Raw genomic sequence first — 22,096 nt, 5'->3', positions numbered from 1 at the left:
GTCATTTTGTTTTAAGTTCGTTATCCTGCTTGGGGTTTGCTGATCATGTTAGATTTGTGGGTCAATTTCTCTGACAAATTTTGTAAAATTATTGGCCATTATCTCTTCAAATATTTTGTTTCTGCATTCTCTCTCATCTCCCTCTGGGACCACAACTACTTACGTGTCAGACCATTTGATAATATTCTATAGTTCCGAGATGCTCTGTTCAGTGTTCTCATTAGTTTTTCTCTTCATTTTATTTTATTTCAGAGAAATATGCTTCACTTTATTTCAGATAAATTCTATTGACTTGTCTTCAGGTTCATTGATCCTTTCTTCTCTGTGTCTAGTCTACTCTTTATCCCATTATATAAATGTGTCATTTAATATCTTTTTTCTTTTTTTTTGACTTTCCATTTAGTTCTTTCTTAGCATTTCCTTTTTTCCTCCTGATATTCCCCATCTATTGTCTACCTTTTCTATTAGATCCTTTAACATATTTATCATAGTTATTTTAAAGTCCTTGTCTGCTAATTCCAACATCTGGGTTTTTGGTGGTCTGCTTCTAGTGACTAATTTTTTCCTTGATTTTGGGTCACATGTTCCTATTTCTTCACCTTTCTTTCTTTCATGTTTGTTTTTCTGCTTACTCAGCTGAGGGTAAAAAAAAAGACTAAAATAGATAATATTTACCCCAGGAAAAGGTATGCTCTTTCCTTTGTCAGGCTAAGTCAATATAACCTGTAGTCAAACAGTGGCTTGTTTTTGTTGCAGCTGTAGTTCAATCAGTTCACCACTGGCTTCAAAAAGTTTTGAGGTTTGGATCATTAATTTTCCTCCAGAAGAGCCAATTCCAGGAAGAGTCAGATACTGGAATTATCTCACAAGGTTTTTAAAGCAGCTGTAATCAAAAAATGCTTAAACAATCAATTAAACAGTATCTTTAAATAAATAAGAAAATAGAAAATTTGAGCAAAGAAAAAGATGTTATCAAAAAGAACCAAGTGGAAATTATAGAGTTGAAAAATACAATCATTAAAATAAAAACTCAGTGGATGAGCCTGATGAGTAGAGTAGAGATAATGGAAAATAGAATCAGTGAACTTGAAGGCAGATCAATAAACTTAACTCAGTTTTAACAACAGCAAGAATATAGATTGGAAAAAATAAGCAGAGCTTCAGGGTTCTGTGGGAAAATAACAGAAGATCTGACGTTTATATCATTACAGTCTCAGAACAAGAGGAGGAAGAATGTGGAACTGAAAAAGTATTCAAAGAAATAATGACTGAGAACTCCCCAAATTTTGCAAAAGACATAAACCTACAGTTTCAAGAAGTTGAGCAAATCCCATATAGGAAAAACCCAAAGAAATCCACACCAAGACCCAGCACTGCTAAACTTCTGAAAATCAAAGAGAAGGAAAAAGTCTTGAAAACAATCAGAAAGAAGTGTCACATTATCCATAAAGGAACATCCATTCAAATGACAGTGGTTTTTTCATCTGAAAATATGGAGGCCAAAAGGAAGTGGCACAATATTTTTCAAGTATTGAAAGAGATATCTGAATGCTGTATATAGTGAAACTCTCTTTCAGAAGTAAAGAGAATATAAGGACGTTCTCAAGTGAAGGAAAATTAAGAGAATTTGTTGCTAGCAGATCTACTCTTAAAGGATGGCTAAAGGAAGCTCCTGCAACAAAAAGAAAATTATATCAGAAGAAGGTTGGGAGATTCATAAAGGAAATAAGAACAGAATGGGTAAAAATAGAAGTAAATGTAATGGACTATTCTTCACCTCACAGGTTTCTTTAATCATATTTTATGGTTGGAGCCAAAGTTATAATACCATGTGATGTGGTACTCAAAGTATGTAGATGAAATATTTAAGACAAAATATATCTTAAAAATGGGAAGGGTAAAGGGACCTAAATGTAAGGTTTCTGCACTGCAGTTGAAGGAATAAAATGTCAACAACAGTAGGCTGTGATAAGTGACATATGTAAATGGTATCACCTAGAGAAACCACTACGAAACCTAGAAAAAACAATATACTTAAAAACATTATAAATAATCAGAATGGAAGGAAAAAACAGAAGAATGACAAACACAGAAGAGCAAACATAAAACAAATAAAATGTCAGATTTAAGCCCTGTTATGTCAATACTTAACTGTAAATGGTCTAAATATGTCAATTAAAAGACAAAACCCAATTCAACTACAAAAGCAACTGTCTACAAAAACTCACTTCAAACATAACATTGGTAGGTTGAAAGTAAAAGAGTAGAAAAACGATATATCATGCAAACATGAATTTAAAGAGTAGGAGTGACTATATTAATATCAAATAAAGTAGACTTCAGAGCAAAGAAAAGTACAAGAGAAAGAGTATTAATTCTAAAAGAAGTTATAGCCATCCTAAATGTGTATGCACCAAACAACAGAGCTTAAAAATAAAAGTACATGCAGCAAAATCTGATAAAGCTGAAAGGAGAAGTAGGCAAATCCGTAATTGCAGTTGGTTTCTTTAACACCCCACTTGCAGCAATTGATAGAACTACTAGACAGAAAATCAGCAAGGATCGAGAAGAACTGAACAAACACCATCAACCGACAAGATCTAATCTGATATTTATAGAACACTTTACCTAACAACAGCAGAATACATATTCTTTTCAAGCACCCGGGGAACATTTACCACAATGGATCCTAGGTCACAAAACAAATATTAACAAATTTAAAAGAACTGAAAATCATACATAATGGAATAAAACTAGAAAAATCTCCAAACACTTGGAAATTATACAACATCCTTCTGAATAACCCATAGTCAAAAAGAAAGTCTCAAAGGATATTTTTTTTAAATATAAGAATGAAAATGCATATATCAAAGTTTGTGGGATACAGCTAAAACAGTGGCAGAGGTAAATTTGTAACACTCTTTATATTCAAAAAGAGGAAAGACCTCAAATCTATGATCTAAGTTCCTAACTCAAGAAACTAGAAAAAGAAGAGCAAAATAAACCCACTGCAAGGAGAAAGAAAAAAATAATAAAGATTATAAATCAATGAAACAGAAAACTGTCAAAACTCAACATTAAAAATCAAATAATCCAATTAGAAAATGGGCAAAAGACATGCACAGACATTTCACTGAAGAGGATATACATATGGCAAATAAGCACATGAAACGATACCATTAAGCATTAGAGAAATGCAAATTAAAACCATAATGCAATATCACTACATACCTATCCAATTGGCTAAAATAAAAAAGTGATGACACTAAATGCTGGAGACAATATGGGAAAACTAGATCACTTATATATTGCTGGCAGGAATGTAAAATGGTAACCCTCACTGGGAAGTAGTTTGGCAGTTCCTTTTAAAACTAAAAATGGACTTACCATGTGATTCAGCAATTGTACTGCCTTATACATTTATCCAAAGAAATGAAAACTTATTTTCGGGACTTTCCTGGTGGTGCAGTGGTTAAGAATCTGCCTGCCAAAGCAGGGGTCATGGGTTTGAGCCCTGATCCAGGAAGATCCCAGCAGGGGACATGGGTTTGAGCCTTGATCCAGGAAGATCCCACACGCCGAGAAGCAACTAAGCCCGTGCACCGCAACTACTGAGCCTGCGTGCCACAACTACTGAAGCCTGCATGCCTAGAGTCCATGCTCTGCAACAAAGAGAAGCCACTGCAATGAGAAGCCAGTGTACTGCAACAAAGAGTAGCCCCTGCTCGCCGCAACTAGAGAAAGCCCACATGTACCAACGAAGACCCAACGCAGCCAAAAAATAAATAAATAAATTTATACTAAAAAAAAAAAAGAGAAAACTTATTTTCACACAGAAATTTGACATGCATGTTCACAGAAGCTTTATTTGTAATAGCCAAGTAGTGGAAACTATTCAAATGTCTGTCAGTGGTGACCGGTTAAACAAACATCCATACCATAGAATTCTACTCAGCCATAAAAATGAATAAATTATTGATACACACAACAACTTGGATGAACCTCAAGGAAATTATGCTGAGTGTAAACAGCTAATTTCAAAATGATACATATTGTATAATACAATTTATATAACTTCTGTGAAATAATTATAGAAAGAATATATTAGTGGTTGCCAGAGGTTAAGGATGGGGGAAGGGGTAGGTACAGGTGAAAAGGGACAGTATGAGGGAGCCTTGTGGTGACGGTATACGTAAGTATCTTGATTGTGGTGGTGGTTACATGTCATGTACCATGATACATACATGATAAAATTGCATAGAGCTATACACACACACACACACACACACAGAAATGGATACATGTATAGCTGGTGAAATCTGAATAAACTCTGTGGATTGTACCAATGTCAATTTCCTGGTTTTCACATCATGCTATAGTTATGCAAGATGTTAACACTCGGGAAGGCTGGGTAATAGGTACATGGGACCTCCCTGTACATTTCTTTGCAACTTCCTGGACTCTGTAATTATTCTGAAATAAACCCACACATACAACACGTGCATGGTCTCAATTTATTCTATGAGAGATTAACATTATATGAGCACTATGACCAAAAATGTTTAAAGTCTCATCTTATGGAGAAGGGAGTAAAATTCTAATTGGTTGACACATCACCTGTTATGGATAGATTTTCTTGCTCTTTTTCATTTGTACTCCTTTCCTTGTCATTTAAGTTAGTTATATGCTACTGTAATTAACATAATGCTCTTTCTAAGATGTACTATTAGGAAGAAGATGAAAGTTTGGTGAACAGACATATTTTCAATAGTCAGTTAAAGCAAACAGTGGCCTTATAATTAGAAAACTTAACAGCGTGATGAATCTGTTCCCAATAAAACCCACTGCTCTCTGCCTACTGAGGGAAACTTCCAGTGTTTACACTGGATTTCTCGATGGGCTTATTTCACGTAAACATGCACAGCCTAGCTTCTCTCTGTACAGGCTGAAGTTCAAGAAAAGAGCCCAATTTGCCTTCATTACATCAGATACATTAACAGTGCCTTGTGCATAGGTCCATCTGAGTGTATTTGCCACGAGGGCAGGGAACACAGGACTGAACTATCTCACTGATTTGGTCATCCAACGTAACTTCCGGCAGAAACTTATGAAGATTCAATAGCAATAAGACTGACATGGTGCCAGCCCTCCTGACACTGGTGGGGTCAACCTAGTGGGGACCTCTTAATATGTTTAGTACGTTAGAGTTTACATCATTTCATTTGCTCTTTATAGAACTTATGAGGTAAGTAGTATAAGCCTCATCTTACAGGTAACAGAGGTAAAGCCTGGAAAGATCAAATGACTTGACCAAGATCATAAAATGCCAGGACTTCCAACTCAATCAAGTCTAGTGCTTGTTGCTCTGTATCACAGAATTTCATCTTGCATGGATATAACTTTCATGAACTAAGCCATACCCACTCATAATAAAAAAAAAACTAATAATAATTTAAGTAGTACCATGAGACAACACTTGCATGTACATTTCATCATTGATTATACATTAGTCTATATTACATATTCATATTACATAATAGATTTATATAAACAAATCCACATACAGTATATTTTGTGGGTGCTTTAAGGGATTCTAAAGATAATTGCAGCTACTGGGATTTTAGACTCATGAACTTAATTTAAAATGTTACATAAACCCTTTATAAAACTGTCTCCACTGTCCCCTAATAATTCAACAGTGCTAAGAAACAAAGAGCAATCCTACTGTAGGAAATCAGTCTAAACCCCTTTCCTAAGAAAATCTTGCATGATACCATCTTCTTTTTACTTTTCTTAATTCTAAAAGTAACATATTTATTATAGAAAACTTGAAAAAAAATTTCTATTTTGGATTTTTAAAATTATCACAAGTTTGCTTTCTTAAATAGGTAACGTGAACTGGTAGGATAATCTACATCAAGAAAATTAGTAAATGTGTATAGACCACATGAATATAACAGAATTTTAACCTTTTCTGTATGGCTCAGTTACACAGGTATCTTTTCTAAAGCATTAAAATTGGATTTTTACAAATTTAGTTTGTGGACGTCTTCTCAGAAGTGTTTACACATTAAGCAAAGAGCATCTGGCCCTTGGCTATGTTTTATTTGTGTACTTTAAAAAGTGCCAAGGAAATTCCATTGCCCACCACCTGTCAGATGCTCATGACTTCTCCCTCTCCTTTGGGGTAGCTTTTTCATCAGACAATAGAAAATTTAAATTGCTGTGACCCTTGTGTTCCATCCAGGCCTCTCAATTTCCTCCAATGCTTTGTGGTTTTAATTTTCACTAACACTTTGGGGTTTCAAGTGTACTAACCTCAGGTTGTACTGACACTGAGCCTGGCTGCTGAGCCAATAGAGTGAATGTGGATTTTACAACGATGGGTCAGTTGTTTGTTACTGAATGGAGAATGTGTTTCAGAACTTCTGGCACTGTCCTGATTTTGCACAATGATATCCTGTTAAATAAAAGTAACTCTTTAAATATACAACCAGGCTTCCCTGGTGGCGCAGTGGTTAAGAATCCACCTGCCAATGCAGGCGACATGGGTTCAATCCCTGGCCTGGGAAGATCCCACATGCCGCGGAACAACTAAGCCCGTGCACCACAACTACTGAGCCTGCGCTCTAGAGCCCACAAGCCACAACTACTGAGCCCGCATGCCACAACTACTGAATCCCGTGTGCCTAGCACCCGTGCTCTGCAACAAGACAAGCCACAGCAATGAGAAGCCTGCCCACTGCAACAAAGAGTAGCCCCTGCTCGCCGCAACTAGAGAAAGCCTGTGCACAGCAACGAAGACCCAACACAGCCAAAAATAAAAACAAATTTATAATAAATAAATAAATATACAACCAAATGAATTTAATATTTATGATTTTGTAAGACTTTTCATAGAAAAAGCTTGCACTAATCAGAAAAAAAAATTTTCAGGCCACATATAAAATGTTCAGTAAGCAAAAATATGATCACTGCACATGTATTTTACCCACATGATATCGTAAAAGAGAGAAACAGCTAGGAAATTCTCGATGGGTTTTAGGGTTGTGACAGAGACTTTTGCTCAGCAAAATCTACATTCTCCTTTTGTTCCTGGACTCCCAGTGTTAGGCTGTATTTTCCAGCTTCCTTTGCGGTTAGATGTGGCCATGTGACTGAGTTCTAGCCAGTGGAATGTGAGTAGGAGTAATGTTAGCCAGGACCAGGCCCAGCTCATAAAAGCTTCCTATGTGTACTCCTCCATGTTTTTTCCCCTTCAACCATTTGAATGTCAGCAGGTAACTAAATACAAAGTATTTTTACATTTTTTAGTACAAAATCATCATCATCATCACAGCAGTTATTACTATAATATCCACTTTGTGCCAGTCCCTGATTTAAGAGCTATCTGCGCATTAACTCATTTCACCTTAACAATCCTGTGAGATAGGTACCATAGTAATATTGTTTTCACTTTTCAGACGAGGAAACTGAAGTGCAGGGATGTTAAGCAACTTCCCCAAGGTCACACAGCAAACAAGTGGCAAGGTTGGGTGAGCGTGCTGCAGTCCAGGTTCCAGTGTCTGTGCTAGACATTACTCTCTGCTGGACATTACTCTAATTCTCTACCGATTAGTAACATGTGTTTCATGTTTTGTGATAACTCTAAGTTAACCTAAATATGTGTTCAGTCAGAAAGTCCCTACTAGCTAACAGAATTTCATCTTCGGCTTTCCCAGCAGTTGAGTTGGTTTGCCACACCCAATTCCTTATAAATTCATTCTTTAGCTAGTAGAACAGCTATCTTGCCTTTGGATTTCAAAGCCTTACTTAGGCATCCTTAATTGTCTTTCATTAACAATTTTACCTGCTAGTACTTGGAGGGAATTTGAGACAAAGGAAGAAGTAAACAGCATTGTTAAAAGGTATTTCATGGTTTCTTCCTCTCTCCATCTCTCTCTGTAACCAGAGGAGAAAGACTTCTCCCCAGGCTTATGGTTTGCTTGGTGCTGATGAAGACAGAGGGTCATAGGGAAGATTCAGTCAACTCTTTGCATTCCAAAGCAGTTGAGCATGAGTTAGGGATGTGTCTCGTGCAATTCCATGTGGGGGCATTCCATGAAGCGACTCCATCTTAGAGTGTAGTCCTGAGGAGTGAAGTAGCCAGAAGCCTGCCCTGAGTCCCAGCTTTTAGAAACTCTTTCCGGCATAGAGGCCCCACAGTACCATCATTCTGTGGGGTCTCCTCTCGCAGCCTCTCCATATCGTCTGTACTATGTCACACAGTATTTCTCTGATTTCTGTTTCAAACTTAATTCCTGTTTAACATTTTAAACTGATGTCTTCTGCTATCAACTGAAACTGTTTCAGAGAGATAGACAGATGAAAGAAACATATTTTTCTGATACTTAGAAGTATCTTACTCCTATAACTTTATTATTCTCATACATAAAGGTCCGTACTCAGAAACAGTATTCTCACGCCATTCTTGAACTGGAGTAATTAAAAAACATGTGGGTGAAAAAATACGGCCCTTGAGTTGAAAAATATCCCCCAACCCCACTCTCCACCTTAACAACTTGAAGAATATCTAGAAAGGCCACTGAATTGTACCTATCAAAGGAAATTAGCCTATTTATTGTCTAAAAATGGCTAAGTCTTGAGACTTTTAATCAACAAAATCTTAATGGATACTTCATAAAACTTCGAATTACTGGCAGCCTATTTTCCTATCCTTGGCCTGGGAAATATTTATAGATTAATTCTGCAGCCAAGAATCCATCTTTGGGACTTCCCTGGTGGCGCAGTGGTTAAGAATCAGTCTGCCAATGCAGGGGACATGGGTTCGAGCCCTGGTCCGGGAAGATCCCACATGCCGTGGAGCAACTAAGCCTGTGTGCCACAACTACTGAGCCTGTGCTCTAGAGCCCATGAGCCACAACTACTGAGCCCACGTGCCTCAACTACTGAAGCATGCCTAGAGCCTGTGCTCTGTGACAAGAGAAGCCACCACAATGAGAAGCCTGTGTACCACAGCAAAGAGTAGCCCCCACTCACCACAACTAGAGAAAGCCCGTGCACAGCAATGAAGACCCAATGCAGCCAAAAATAAATAAATAAATAAATTTATTAAAAAAAAAAAAGAATCCATCCTTAATCTTCCTTCCCTACACAGATGAAAGGCATCAATTCACCTTTGGAAGAAATATTATAAGTAACATAGTTGTCCTGTTGAAAAATACTGATTAAAATGTCAGTTCAGCAAAGCAAGTCTGCCTCTGTATCTTGGAATAATTTAGGACTCGGAGTCTACTGAGTACCTTTGTGGACACTTCAAAATATGTAGAGATTTCTGTCTCTGGTTTTTAAGTTGTAGCATGTGTTATTGGGAATTTGAAGACCTTTCCATGGCTCCTTCCTTCATCACACTGAGTTCCTAGTGGGTTGGGACCAAGCCATATTTCTTCTGGCCTTTAACAAAGAAAAAAAAAAAAAGAAGAGGAAAAAAAGAAGAAGCAAAAAAGGAAAAAGAAAAAAGGAGAGTCCACATGTCTTTGGACCTTAGGACACAGTGAGTGCTTTGAAATCAAACAGAAGCAGAATTACTGCCCAATCTTCTAAGTGTGTTATGGATTGATGAGTCGACACTTGAAAAGTGCTTGAAAGTTCTTAGATGAAAGACCACAGATCTGTATAAAGTATTATCATTATAAAAGTAACTCAATTTTCCTGTGGTTATTCTTTTTTTAAAAAGGAATATTCATTTGGTTGCTGTTTTAATCAATTAAAAAAAATTAAAACCACCAAAAGTAGGATATTCTTGTAAAAGAATGTGAAATAATCAGGACTTTTCTGGGATTAAAAGAAGGGAGTAGGTAGCTGAGCAATGCCTTTAAGAATGCTCAAGGTGCTGCCTGGATGGTAATATTGGAGAACTGTATTAATACAATTAAAATGTTTTTTATAATTGTATTTAATGAACTATAACAGGAAAATTTCTAATCACCATTTTTCACTTTTTTTCTATCTAGTTTTACAGGGAAACCACATTTCTCCAGGATCACAAAATAAAATATAAGCCTCATATTCTTTACATGCCCATTCCTTCTTCTTCTTTTTTTTTTTTTTTTTTTTGCGGTACGCAAGCCTCTCACTGTTGTGGCCTCTCCCATTGCGGAGCACAGGCTCTGGACGCGCAGGCTCAGCGGCCATGGCTCACGGGCCTATCTGCTCCGCGGCACGTGGGATCTTCCCAGACCGGGTCACGATCCCGTGTCCCCTGCATCAGCAGGCGGACTCGCAACCACTGCGCCACCAGGGAAGCCCCATTCCTTCTTTTTTTGAAGAGAAGCTGTATTCTACATCCAGGCTGCACACAAGAAGGAATGTAGTCAATCAACTACTAATAGTTTATGTATCCTCCATTGAGAGTAGGACCTATAATCTTCTCACTTCACCGAGCACAGTGGCTATAACTGTCACAGTGGCTGTGACCTGAATTATGTTGGGAATATATCATATACTGGACTTCCCTGGCAGTCCAGTGGTTAAGACTCCATGCTCCCAATGCAGGGGGCACGGGTTCGATCCCTGGTTGGGGAAGATCCCACATGCTGCGTGGCTCAGCCAAAAAAAAGGAAAAAAGAAAGAGAAAAAATATATATATCATGTACTACCTAAATCTTTTTATAGCATGCTGATGAAACAGAGAATAATATATTACTGTTTCAAAGATGTTGTTTGAAAAAAATTATACTAAGCATTTTCTCATTTTTATTAAGTCAATAAATATGTATTAAATATGTGAGTATAATAAACAGAATAAAGAAAATGAAATTTTTTCTTTATGGTCCACAGATAACTGCTCAGCTTCTCCAGGTTGATAAATTCTTATGTACAAACCAGACACGGAAGGAGAGAAAAGTGAAATGCAGAGCAGAGACTTCTCCTCTTCTTTGTTCTTTCTTCCAACTTGGCCCAAGTCCGAACTTGTTTTCAGAGTTATCTCCTAACCACCCAGGCAACTGTAATTTATTAAGTTATACTCTGGCTCCAAAGATGTCAAGTGTTTCCCAAAGTGATGAACTAAAGACCACACCTCACATATGTTAATTCCAAAAAACTCAAGAATCAGAACTTTAAAATTATATTCTTGGTCAAAAGGTATAACACTTTCTTTTATATTCTTTCAAATAAGAGAAATAAAAGTAGAGGTTTGGGGAAAGCATTCAAGTATTTCAGTAGGGAGTTTTCTCCTAAGTTTCCTTTGGACACCAAGCCAAAGCATTTTTGACAGATAATTGGACTAGAAATAGTGCCCTTGGAAACCATCAGCCAGCATTCCCACCCATTAATTAGGTGATTCATTTTCATCTTTTTTCCTCCCCATTTCACCCTCCACCCCCAGTTCCTTTTCCCACCCTTTCCTTGTTGGTTTTTCTTTGGATCATCTATACCTCTGCTCTCCTCCTCTATTTATTTGTGCTATAACTCACTGCCTCTGGATATATTTCCTGTTCTTATTGTCTCTCCTGGCCTCTGGGTACCTCTCTGACAGATCCTCCTGTCTTACTACTTTGTAAAAAACCTTAACCATGTTGCAAGTGAGAAACCTCTCTAGAAGCCTCTCTGGACTGCTCCAACTTCCAGTGATTTTTATTTCCCTTAAAGTTCTGCGGCACCAATGACTGGTACCACACAATTAGTACTTTATTGCTGTTTGTTCATCTTTCACGTCTTTTCTTTCCAATTGAGTAGGCAGCTACTCAAGGACGTGGAACATCACATCTAAGTCTTGAAAAACATACTGTATAAACTTAACAAATAGTTACTGATGGAGTAGGATGGTCGACATATCTCATGGAAGTAAGTTAGAGCCTCATTTGGGGATAACAGGATTTGAGGTAAATGAGTTTTAGATAGTTAAGCTCTTTTACTCAAGAATATAGGAGACACATGGGTTATAAGAAGCTAACTAATGGAATATAGAACTTTTGCCTCAAAGAGGCATTTCTATTGCTTCATCAGTTAGTGACCCAATATTATGTGGAAGTAAGGTTTCAGAATTCCTCCTGGAGGTTCTGAGTATACGAACTCATGAGCCGTGGGTCTGAGACCACTTCTGTCATAAATTAGCTTAGTAATCATGAGTAGGTCAACCTTTTTTGGCTTCAGTTTACTCCTCTGTCAAATGAGGGAGTTGAATAGATGCCCTTTAAAAACCAAATAAAGAAAACAAAAACAAAACTAAAGAATGATTAGTACCCTCATTTAGACCTTATCAGGAAGTGTTATTGTTTATCCTGACATAAATCTATTTTAAACACATGCCCTACTTAGAGGATCACTCATTCAAATATCCAGAGAAATGTCATCCAGATGAGACCCAGAGAAGAAAAGAAGAAAAATGAAATGGAAATTCTAGGTACTACTTTTATTGTCATCAGAACCATTTACTTCCTATAGATAGGTATCTTGTTGCACGATAGAAAACTAGTAGGAAAAATCTTCAACCTGTCATATTTCTTATTACTCTATGAGATACAAGACAAGGAAAAAAACCAACTGATCTTCAGTGCCAGCAAATATCAGATAGGTGAAATACTTTTAAGTCCGGAATGATGAGGTTAATAAAAGGTTACAGAAATCCAAGTGTGCTGGAATGCCAATTTGACACTCCGATGTTAGTAAAACAGTGCGTGCCAGACCTACTTTCTTAAATCAAGCAATCTCTGTGGTAAAGGAAAATGGATCAAAATATCAAGGCAAGCATGCCATTGGCTTGAGGTATGCGTCAGATTTATTGTGGCCGAGAAGATTAAAATCAGCCAGCATTAAGGAGGGCGTGTATGTGCCGCATTCAGATGTCAGGAAGTCTGAAAATTACGCCATCAACCCAAAGAGTTTCCTGGGTTGATGATAAATAAAGGACACACTTAAAACAGAAAGGCTGAAAAGCAGCCGAGACCTGAAGATAAAGTGATCACTTGAGTCGTGGCATTACCTGTGCCTACGGTTAAGAGAGCGAACCTAAAGATAGCAAGATGAATCAAGGTCATATGAAAAGACTGTAATGAGAGTGAGGAGAAAGGTTGCTGACACAGGCTCAAAAATATGGTGTCAGGGTGGGGCGCCAGAATGCACTCCAGGGTACAGACCTTTTCAGAGAATGGAATTGGGAGTTACGCCCATGTTTCAGAAGAGTCGGGGTGGAAGGTTGAGAGAAGGCTGGAGAGAAAGGAATGACCGACCTCGTGCATTGAGAAAAAACACTATTTAACTGCTGGAGGAGTGTACTCTGGCCTAGCCCGGGAGAGCAGAGAGAGGCGGGTGATGGTCCCACCACCCTTCAGAAGGCCAGCCAGCCACAGACAGACCTCAAATAGGGCAGTGATCCTTTGAGGCCAAAGGCGGATCTGTAAAAACCCAAATCATAGTGACTTTTTAGTTTTTTTGGCTCTTCCTTAGAAACCACATAACCACTAACATTCTACTTCTTTTCCCACTGAGCTGACCCACATCCAATTTATATATTCCCTATCCACAAAAGTCACAGCATACATCCAGTCATCACCCTGTGCCAGGCACCAGTGATGATTCCGGTCTATGGCAAAGCTGAGTTGCTGCTAAACTGTGGCATCAGCAAGCTTGGTTTGCTGGAGTGTGTAAAGAACCCTGCCTCTATAGCCACGTTGGGGTCCAATCCCAGCCCTTCCGTTACCAATTCTGGGACCTTGAGGGAACTGTATCAACGTCTTTGAATTTTTCTCATCTACAAAATGATAAAACAAACATCTATTTTGCAGGGCTGCTGTGAGAACTGAATGGTATTTGAATATATGTAAAGCACTTGGCATGTGCTGAGCAGTATTCTAGAAATGGAAGCGATTATTATTAATTCTCTGTACTCTTCTCCTTTAAAAAAAAATCATGTTTTGACCATTCCTTCCCCTTTTTCAAAAAAATCCATGGCTTTAATCCCCTCCCCTGCCCAAGCACCAAGTACCCTTACGTTGCCCCATCTTTCCTGTTAGAGAAATCAATTTGATCATGTCACTCATGTCAAAGGGTGACTCTAAAAAGCAATGCATATAATGGGATTGGGCAATGATTATATAAAAGAATAATTTGTGGAGAGATATTCACAGCAGATAGGCTGTCCTCAAATGACATTTCTATAGATGAGTAATCGTTCATTCTGCTTCTGGGTAAGACAAGCCTTATCTGGCTTGGATTCTACATCTCTACCATGCTTCCTTTTGTACTAATTCAATCTAATTTGAAGGTAAACAGTGTAACCAGAAAAAACATTACCCACTTCATTCTACATGGCTATGCCACCGCACAGCAAATGATTGCCAAGAGACACTAGTAAACTTTTCCAACACATATTTTGCCCAGACAATGGCTGAATGGAAACCCAGTGAAACAGATAAGGGTTGATGACTCAAGTCTCCAAACAAGTTTTCAGTTAAATAAAGCTTCAAAGGCTAATCAGCATATAAAACCCACCCTAGCTAGAAATAAGGCATTCAATAATAATCAACAACTCCCTACAAGATCACAAACTTGGAACATCGGAAACAGAAAATTAAACTGGACACCAAGGCTAGTGCCGTAACAACATGGACAAATTTCAAAAACATACAGTTGAGAGTAAAAAACAAGCTGCTGGATGTGTACCAAATGATACTGTGCACAGTTAAGTTTTAAAAAACAACAAGCAGTACCAAATACATGTTTTAAGAGTACATACATATGAAGTAACAAAATAAAGATATGCAGGAGAATAAAAAATAATAGTAGTTGCTGGAGGGAGGGGCAGGAAGAGGAATGAAGTTGCGGAAGGTAACACAGGGAACCGCCATTGTATTTGTAATATTTTAGGTCTTATTTGGATGATGGGTACCCAGATAATATGTAATTCTCTAAATCTCTTTATTTTTCTGTGATATTTCATATTAAAAAATATTAAAAATAAGAACAGTTCTATGACACAAAATTGTTGACCTATGAGAGAGAAGTCTGTTCGATAATATTGGTAAGTTGTTAGTAATAATAAAATGGATCCTAGCAACCCTCATTTCCATTTCACTGGGTTGAGTGGGGAGAGATTAGGGGAGGGTTAGATAAGAGGGAGCTGAGCTAAAGGGGAGAAGGCCTGCCTTGAGACAACTCTTTGATAGGGGCTGAGCAAGGGCAATCTGGGTCAAGGTGGAAGCATCAGCCTCTGGCTCATTCCTGCTCTCAAGACCTTCCCAGCAGGCAAAACTAGATAAGGCAGGTGAAGCATGAAGCCCCATACCTTTTAGGATCTTAGTCTACATAGGAGGTACAGAGTACTCAGGGCCAGCTTCATGAGCATGTGACCTGTGTAGTCAGTCACACAAGTGTTCCTCGTGGTTGGTTTAATGTCACTGTCTTGAAATTCTTAGTAGTGTTGTCTTTGAACCTGTGTTGTGTAAGTGAAGACTGATGGAACAACGGAGTGTGTGCATAAACAGAGGAGCTACAAGCATTATGTGTGTCTGCCACTGTTCCTTCCCACCCTGTCCACATACAGCAGTCGCAATGCCCGTGAACAAAGACTTCTGGTAGACCCACCACGTGTGGGAGGTTCAGTGAGACCCAAAGTGAGTACAAGGTAGCTGTGTTATGTCTAAGACAGAGTAAGTGGAATTGCTGACAGCCTGACAGGCTCTGCTTTCCATTTGAACCAGAATTTTCTTCAAATGCAGAAAGAAAGCAGTAGTGTTCTAAGAAACACTAACAACCAAAAGACCCTATCACATCATTTCTTATTCCTGCTACTTCTCCATATTAGCCAACCACGTATGTTGAAAAAAGGCATAAAGGAAAAGGAAAGATAGGGCAACCTATAGTTCATTTCCTTTTAGTTTTCCTTTACTCATCAGTAAGACAAAAGTAGAAAGTGCATGTATCAAGAAGTTAAATAAAAACAGTGAGTCAGTTTTGTGCAGGCTTTCCACTGTGCTGGTAGGAAAGAAAGAATACACGTGTGTACAAGTTACGAAGAATTGTCTCATTTCAATGACTCTGCATATGAGTTAGATGTTCTTACATTTGCATTTAAAATTGACTTTGATAATATAGAGATGTGTTGTAAAATTCATGCTAATAATTTAATCTTTAAATTTTTTCTTTACTTAAAATTAATAAATGATAAATAAAACATACCATAAGAAGTTGAGAGAGAGACTGAGGAAAAAAGGAAAAATCTCTCTATGTTACTACCTTTTTCCCTGCCTTTGAATAAAGGGCCCCACATTTCATTTTGCACAGAGCCCCACCAATTATGTAGCCAGTCCAGAGAACACTTAACTACCAAGTTCTCCCCCAAAGGAAGCATGCTTCTAACAGTCCGAAATGAGTGTTCATTTAATTGATAGTATCTGTATTTAGGTGTATCTCCTGAACAGCATTTTAGGAAGTGTAAGTTTCGAAGACACACTTTGAAGAAAAGAAAAATTGTTAAGTCTGTGCCATTCTGAAGAGAAAGAGGAAATTTAATTGGAATATATACCTCCTAATGTTATGTGGCAATGTTAATCACATTCTCTTCTGAAACCACCTTTTCCCCAAATATCAGTAAGTAGATATGGTTATACATTTTAGTGAGGGTACCTTGAATACTCTTTTGAGAAAGAGAGAGAGGAAGAGAGAGATAGGTTGAGAGCACAGCATGTCTGTGTGTGTGTGTGTGTGTGTGTATGTGTGTGTGTGTGTGTGTGTGTGTGTGTCTGCTCAGCAGTGCACACTCAACACAGGGAAGCACAGAATCCTAGTTCTGGGCTGTCAGTAACTCCCTGGGGCTCCTCCTCAAATTCCAGTTAGGAACTGGTTTTACCTTTATTTATCATACTTAAAACATTTCACAGGGGCTTCCCTGGTGGCGCAGTGGTTGAGAGTCCGCCTGCCGATGTAGGGTACACGGGTTCGTGCCCCGATCCGGGCAGATCCCACATGCCGCGGAGCGGCTGGGCCCGTGAGCCATGGCCGCTGAGCCTGCGCGTCCGGAGCCTGTGCTCCGCAACGCGAAAGGCCACAACAGTGAGAGGCCCGCGTACCACAAAAAAACAAAACCAAAAACATTTCACAAACAGCACTCGGGTGGCTCAAAAGCTTAGGAGACACGTGATGTGTAACTATAACAACTGAAAAAAATCAATGTTTTGAAACAGGTTTTCTCCAAGGTCAGAAAGCTCGTCCTCAAGATCAAGGGACCCACAGGTATTCTTAGCCCCGGCTAACTGTCCTCCCCACACTGGTGAATTGGAGTACATCTGAGCTATCTGGATCTGGAAAGAAGAAGTAGTCATCTGCAGCCTCTAAACTGCTTTCCTGGGAAATGAGTGACCCAAGGCCTGTCTATCCTGGTTGTTATAATAATTAATGCTAATGGATCTTGGGAATGACTGATTTGGGTCCACTGTTTTACCCAGCAGTGGGCTCATTTATTTGAGCTTTGTAATTTTCCTTAATAAGTAATCAACAAATCCTTAATTTGGTGGCCACTGTCTGTAGGCAAATCTCCAGAGTTTTCTGACAGCAGAACGTAAAACAGCCATGGGGCAAGCGTTGAGAAAACAGGAAGGATTTATATTATAAACATGTTACTGTCCAGGCTCTCATTTTCCTGGCTGGTCTGATGTTATAGCTTTATTTGGTACTTTGACATGGTTGCAATGAAAGGCAAGTGACTTAAATTACCCAGCTACAGGGAAGTCAATGCACTGGTACATAAGAAGCAAGGTTCATTCATCAAAAGAACATTCCTTGATGTTCTGAGTCAGAACAGATCCTCTCAGAGCTGGGAGGACTCTGGTAAGGATGATAAGGGGTGCTGACCTAGTGCCATTCCTTTCTTTGGGATGAGGTGGTGGGAAGGGGAGCATTCAGCCATCATGGTTAAAAGGCCAGGTGCCTTCCACGACTGGAAAAGAGTCAGACAGAACAGGAAATCAGACAGAAAAATAAACCCATTCTTCAGAATATGAGGTGAATTCCATTACTCTTTTAAGGTAGAGTCAAAGAATTTAGACCCAGAAAAGAAAGTAGGGAGGATGCCTTGGATAAAATATTTTCTTTTCCTTCGCCAGTCGTGTGGAACAGGCAGACTTATACGTGGACTGCTGAGGTTGATGTTAAAGTGACCTCTGAAAGCAAACCCCCCAGTGAAACTGTTCTGTACATCGAAATGACTAGACATTCCAGGCCACCGCAGCATGGGGCAGACTGTGCTAATGACAGTTCACCACCTGTAAGTAGCAAGTATTACTGAACAGCAATGGATGGATGCAAATATCCTGTCTGATTTTACAGTAGAGATAAAATTTTACATTGGATAAAGTTGTGTAAGTAATGGAGATCTAAACAGTTCAAAATTTTAGAGAAAGGCTTTATAAACTTGATAGGTTGTAATAGGAAGACTTTGCTGTTTCGAATCTGAATGGTAGGAACTAAATCTAATCAAAACAGCAGGCCACAGACTGAAAAGTATATAATATAATATGGACTAATGTGTTATTGGCTCATGTTCACTACAATGAGATTAACTCCCATCAGCACCATAACTTTGCTGGTTAGATCTATGTCCAAAGGACATATGGCCAGAAATAAGGTTAATGCATTTCACATTAAAATTTTGACTTATTTAAGTTGCTTTTAAGAAATCTCCACATTGTATAAACCGATTGTGAAGCAACAAACCCTTCAAAAACCCCTTACATAAACAGTCTTAAAAAATCCGTTTCGAACAGTGGTTATATTGATTTTGCTTATATTTTTAATCAATCAATGAACTTTATTTGTAAAGCCAAATGTTTGGTTTTAAAAAGCCATATATTTGATGTGCTTCACACCAAAAATCTGCATATTCAAGTGAGCTGCTTTAAAAAACAATCTTAAAATTCTAAAAACTGATTGAAGTCATTCATGTCTTCGAAGGGCTTTTCTTAAAGTAAACAATCGGAAATATTCTTTTTGAAAAGTGGCTTCACTGATGCTTGTTCTATTTTTCATCAACCAATAAGCTTTATTTGTAAAATTCAAGACTTGGTTTACAAACGCCAGGAGGCCTGGGCAGAATCATCGGAGAGGAGCCCTGCATGTCCTTTGTGCATGAGAGGCAATAGGATTAAGGCTTGAAGAATCGAATAAAAACCCTGAGCTGGTTAAGATGGGTGTGTCACATTTCAGGGCTCCCATTTCATAACCGGCATGCCTCACTTTTCATAAAGTAAAACATGCTGGTGAGCTTATTTAAATGGTTCTTCAGGAATACGTCGATTCCAGAAACTTTAAAAGGAGACGAGTGTCCATTTCCTCGAGCCATGTGGCTTTTTGTGTACTCGGCCTGCCCGGTTTTTGGCTTGCTCCTGCTTCACAGTCAGCGATTCTCTGCTATGGCCCAGTTACATGGAGCAGAGAGGACAAATTTCTGTGCTCAGAGAATTTCTGTATAAGACCCAATACTTCCTAATTTTCACAATGATGCAATTTGCACTGGAATTAATCATCCGTAAATAAAGCAAATCTAAGGTAAAATGCCAAAGACCTGTTATCTTCCTCCAGATCATGTAATGGAACTGGGGGTCTGCTGCTTTCTGCTATTAAGGTGGTTATTATCAAGTATAATTTGTGGTTGGAAATGTTTGGCATTCCTGTCTAGCAGTAGCCCAGAGTGTTTAGAATAGATTTTTACATAGGAGTTCAAACATCTGTCCATTTTAGGTCAGATTTCTGTGAGAATTTAAGCATATAGTATCTAAACAAATGCAGCTGTCCCGGATTAAATGGGAATGGTTTCTTGCATTACGATGGCAACAAAGGGTCAAGTTTAAAATTAAGAATATAAGAATAAGCCTAAGAATGGTAAGCAAAAGGTATTCTCATTCTACAAAATGCCAGATAATGTTACCAATTAAAAGTTGGACTAGAAGGCTGTTTAAGTATTATCCTGGCAAAAGACTCATTAATTAGAAAATTTATAACACCAGTTTGCCTATGGATTAATATGCAGCATTACAATTTCATTATAGATTCCTTTCATTTGCAATTCCTCTATTACAGAAATCCAGTTTGAAGTGAAAAGTGCTTATTAAATGAAAGCTGTATATAAAACTGCAAAGAAATATAACATCAAATTTTGGAAAGGAAGTTGACAAAGAATTAAAACAAGCTGTGATAATCTTAACAAAGACACATAAAACCTGTTACTAGGAAGAGTTGTTTGGTCCAATTTCCTGTTTTTTCCTAAGTTCTGGTTTGTTTTCAACATGTCGTCAGCACACAGTTTATTGCTGTTGATTAACGTTTCTATGTGTAAAATCAAGAACTGTTCTCCAGGACTTCTTATTTAAAGATATTCTAAACAATATGGATTTTATCTTTCTTATCCAGATTGTGCTCCTCACCATAATTAAGAGATGACAGGCCATGGATCAAAATAGCTAAAAACTAATATGATAAACTAGAAAGTTACTCAAGCACGGGTTAATGAAAGAATCATAAAATGAAAATTTCATAAAATACCCCTTTATCCTGAAGCAATTTTACTACAAGATTCCAGGAATCAACTTGGACTGCTATAAAACACATCAAATCAAAGCCACACGAGTGTCACTGATGGCTCTTTGTTCTGTTCACTTAAAAACAAACAAACAAACAAAAACTCCTCTGTAAAGACATATCTGACTCTAACGGCAACATATTTTAAAATTTTAAAAACTGAATCATACTGTTGTGTGTGAAATGTAGGGAAATAAAAATTCCTCCCCTGGGAAAAGAGTATAAAACATTAACATTTTTCTAAGTATTTTATAAATTATGCAGCTTTATTAAACACATACCATTAGAAATCTCTTCTATTACTGACAACACTTTTCTTAATGGTCTTTACATGTTTAAATAAATGGCTCCTGAAAAATGTGCATTTATATTATATAAATAAAACCTTAATTAATATAAATATACACCAGATATAAACTTTTTAGAAATGTAGGCTTAAAACTTTCCAGTCTAAATAAATCCTCTTATAAACGGTCCAGCAAAGCAACCTTTAATGCATTTTTCCCCCTAAAAAGCTCACAGATTTACAGGCACAATCCAAAAGAGAAACCAAAATAGCTTTGAAGGAGACTGAATGTTTCATTCATGTAATTAATAACTCTACTCATATTCAATAGATGGATAGTTTTTGAAACCAACTAAGGCGAGTGATTTTCTTTTCTTTTCAGTACTCACTCTTATCTCATATTATTTTGTACACTTATTTGTTTTCCTGTTTATTGTCGTCTCCCTCACTTGAATTGTAAGCTTTCTGAGAGTAGAGTCATCTGTCTTGTTCTCTGCTCTATCTCTAACACTTAGAATAGTGTCAGACACATAATAGATGCAAAGAGTGGCTCTCTGAAGAATTCATGAATGGTTTGATGAGATAAAGCTAAAAAGATGCAGTTATTTCAATGTACTTCACTTTATCCAATTGATCCTATGTGTTAGAGTCTCTAGCTGTTTTCCCTTTTCTTTTTTAGTATCCCTAAGTTTCCACTGAATACATGGCCCCCTGGAATAAAGACTACATCTTCCAGCCTCCCTTGCAGCTAGGTGTACTAGATGTGAACTAATAAGATGTAAACAAAAACATTTAACAACAGCTTTTTGGAAAGCTCCTCAAAAGACAGCCTGTGTGAGGGGCTCCTTTGCCCCTTCTTCTTCTCCCTCTCTCCTTCCTGCTGCCTAGAATGTGCATGTAATGGCTGGAGCTCAAACAGCCATTATGGACTATCAGTTGACCTTGAAAATCTAGGAGTTGACCTTGAGAATGAAAATCATATGTTAGGATCATAGAGCAGCAAGAGAGAAGGCTGGGTTCCTGCCCTGTGGAGTCCCGCTCCACCGTGGACTCTACCTCTGCCTTTTTTTTTTTTAACATGGAGAAAGAAATAAACTTCTGCCTTAATTAAGGCATTATTATTTTGAGCTTTCTCTCACATGCAGCCAAATCAAATAGTGATATGATTTTGAAAATAATTTGAAAAACAGGCACAGGTAGACTTTACATAGGCCTTTTTGAAATCTATTGTTTGATAAA

At 38.0% G+C, this 22,096-nt stretch overlaps 1 protein-coding gene and 1 long non-coding RNA gene across 10 annotated transcripts in view; both read right to left on the bottom strand.

Annotated features, from left to right (window-relative positions):
• Window positions 1–22,096, bottom strand: part of AOPEP (aminopeptidase O (putative)) — a 361,551-nt gene that overhangs the window by 189,085 nt on the left and 150,370 nt on the right. The window lies entirely within an intron of this gene.
• The window catches only part of LOC137228013 (uncharacterized), a 52,380-nt gene that overhangs the window by 23,966 nt on the left and 6,318 nt on the right, over window positions 1–22,096 (bottom strand). The window lies entirely within an intron of this gene.

The sequence above is a fragment of the Pseudorca crassidens genome, chromosome 7, assembly GCF_039906515.1.
Source record: "Pseudorca crassidens isolate mPseCra1 chromosome 7, mPseCra1.hap1, whole genome shotgun sequence".
Lineage (NCBI taxonomy): Eukaryota > Metazoa > Chordata > Mammalia > Artiodactyla > Delphinidae > Pseudorca > Pseudorca crassidens.
The sequence above is the reverse complement of the archived record's forward strand: the minus strand, read 5'-3'. Positions and strand labels throughout refer to the sequence as shown.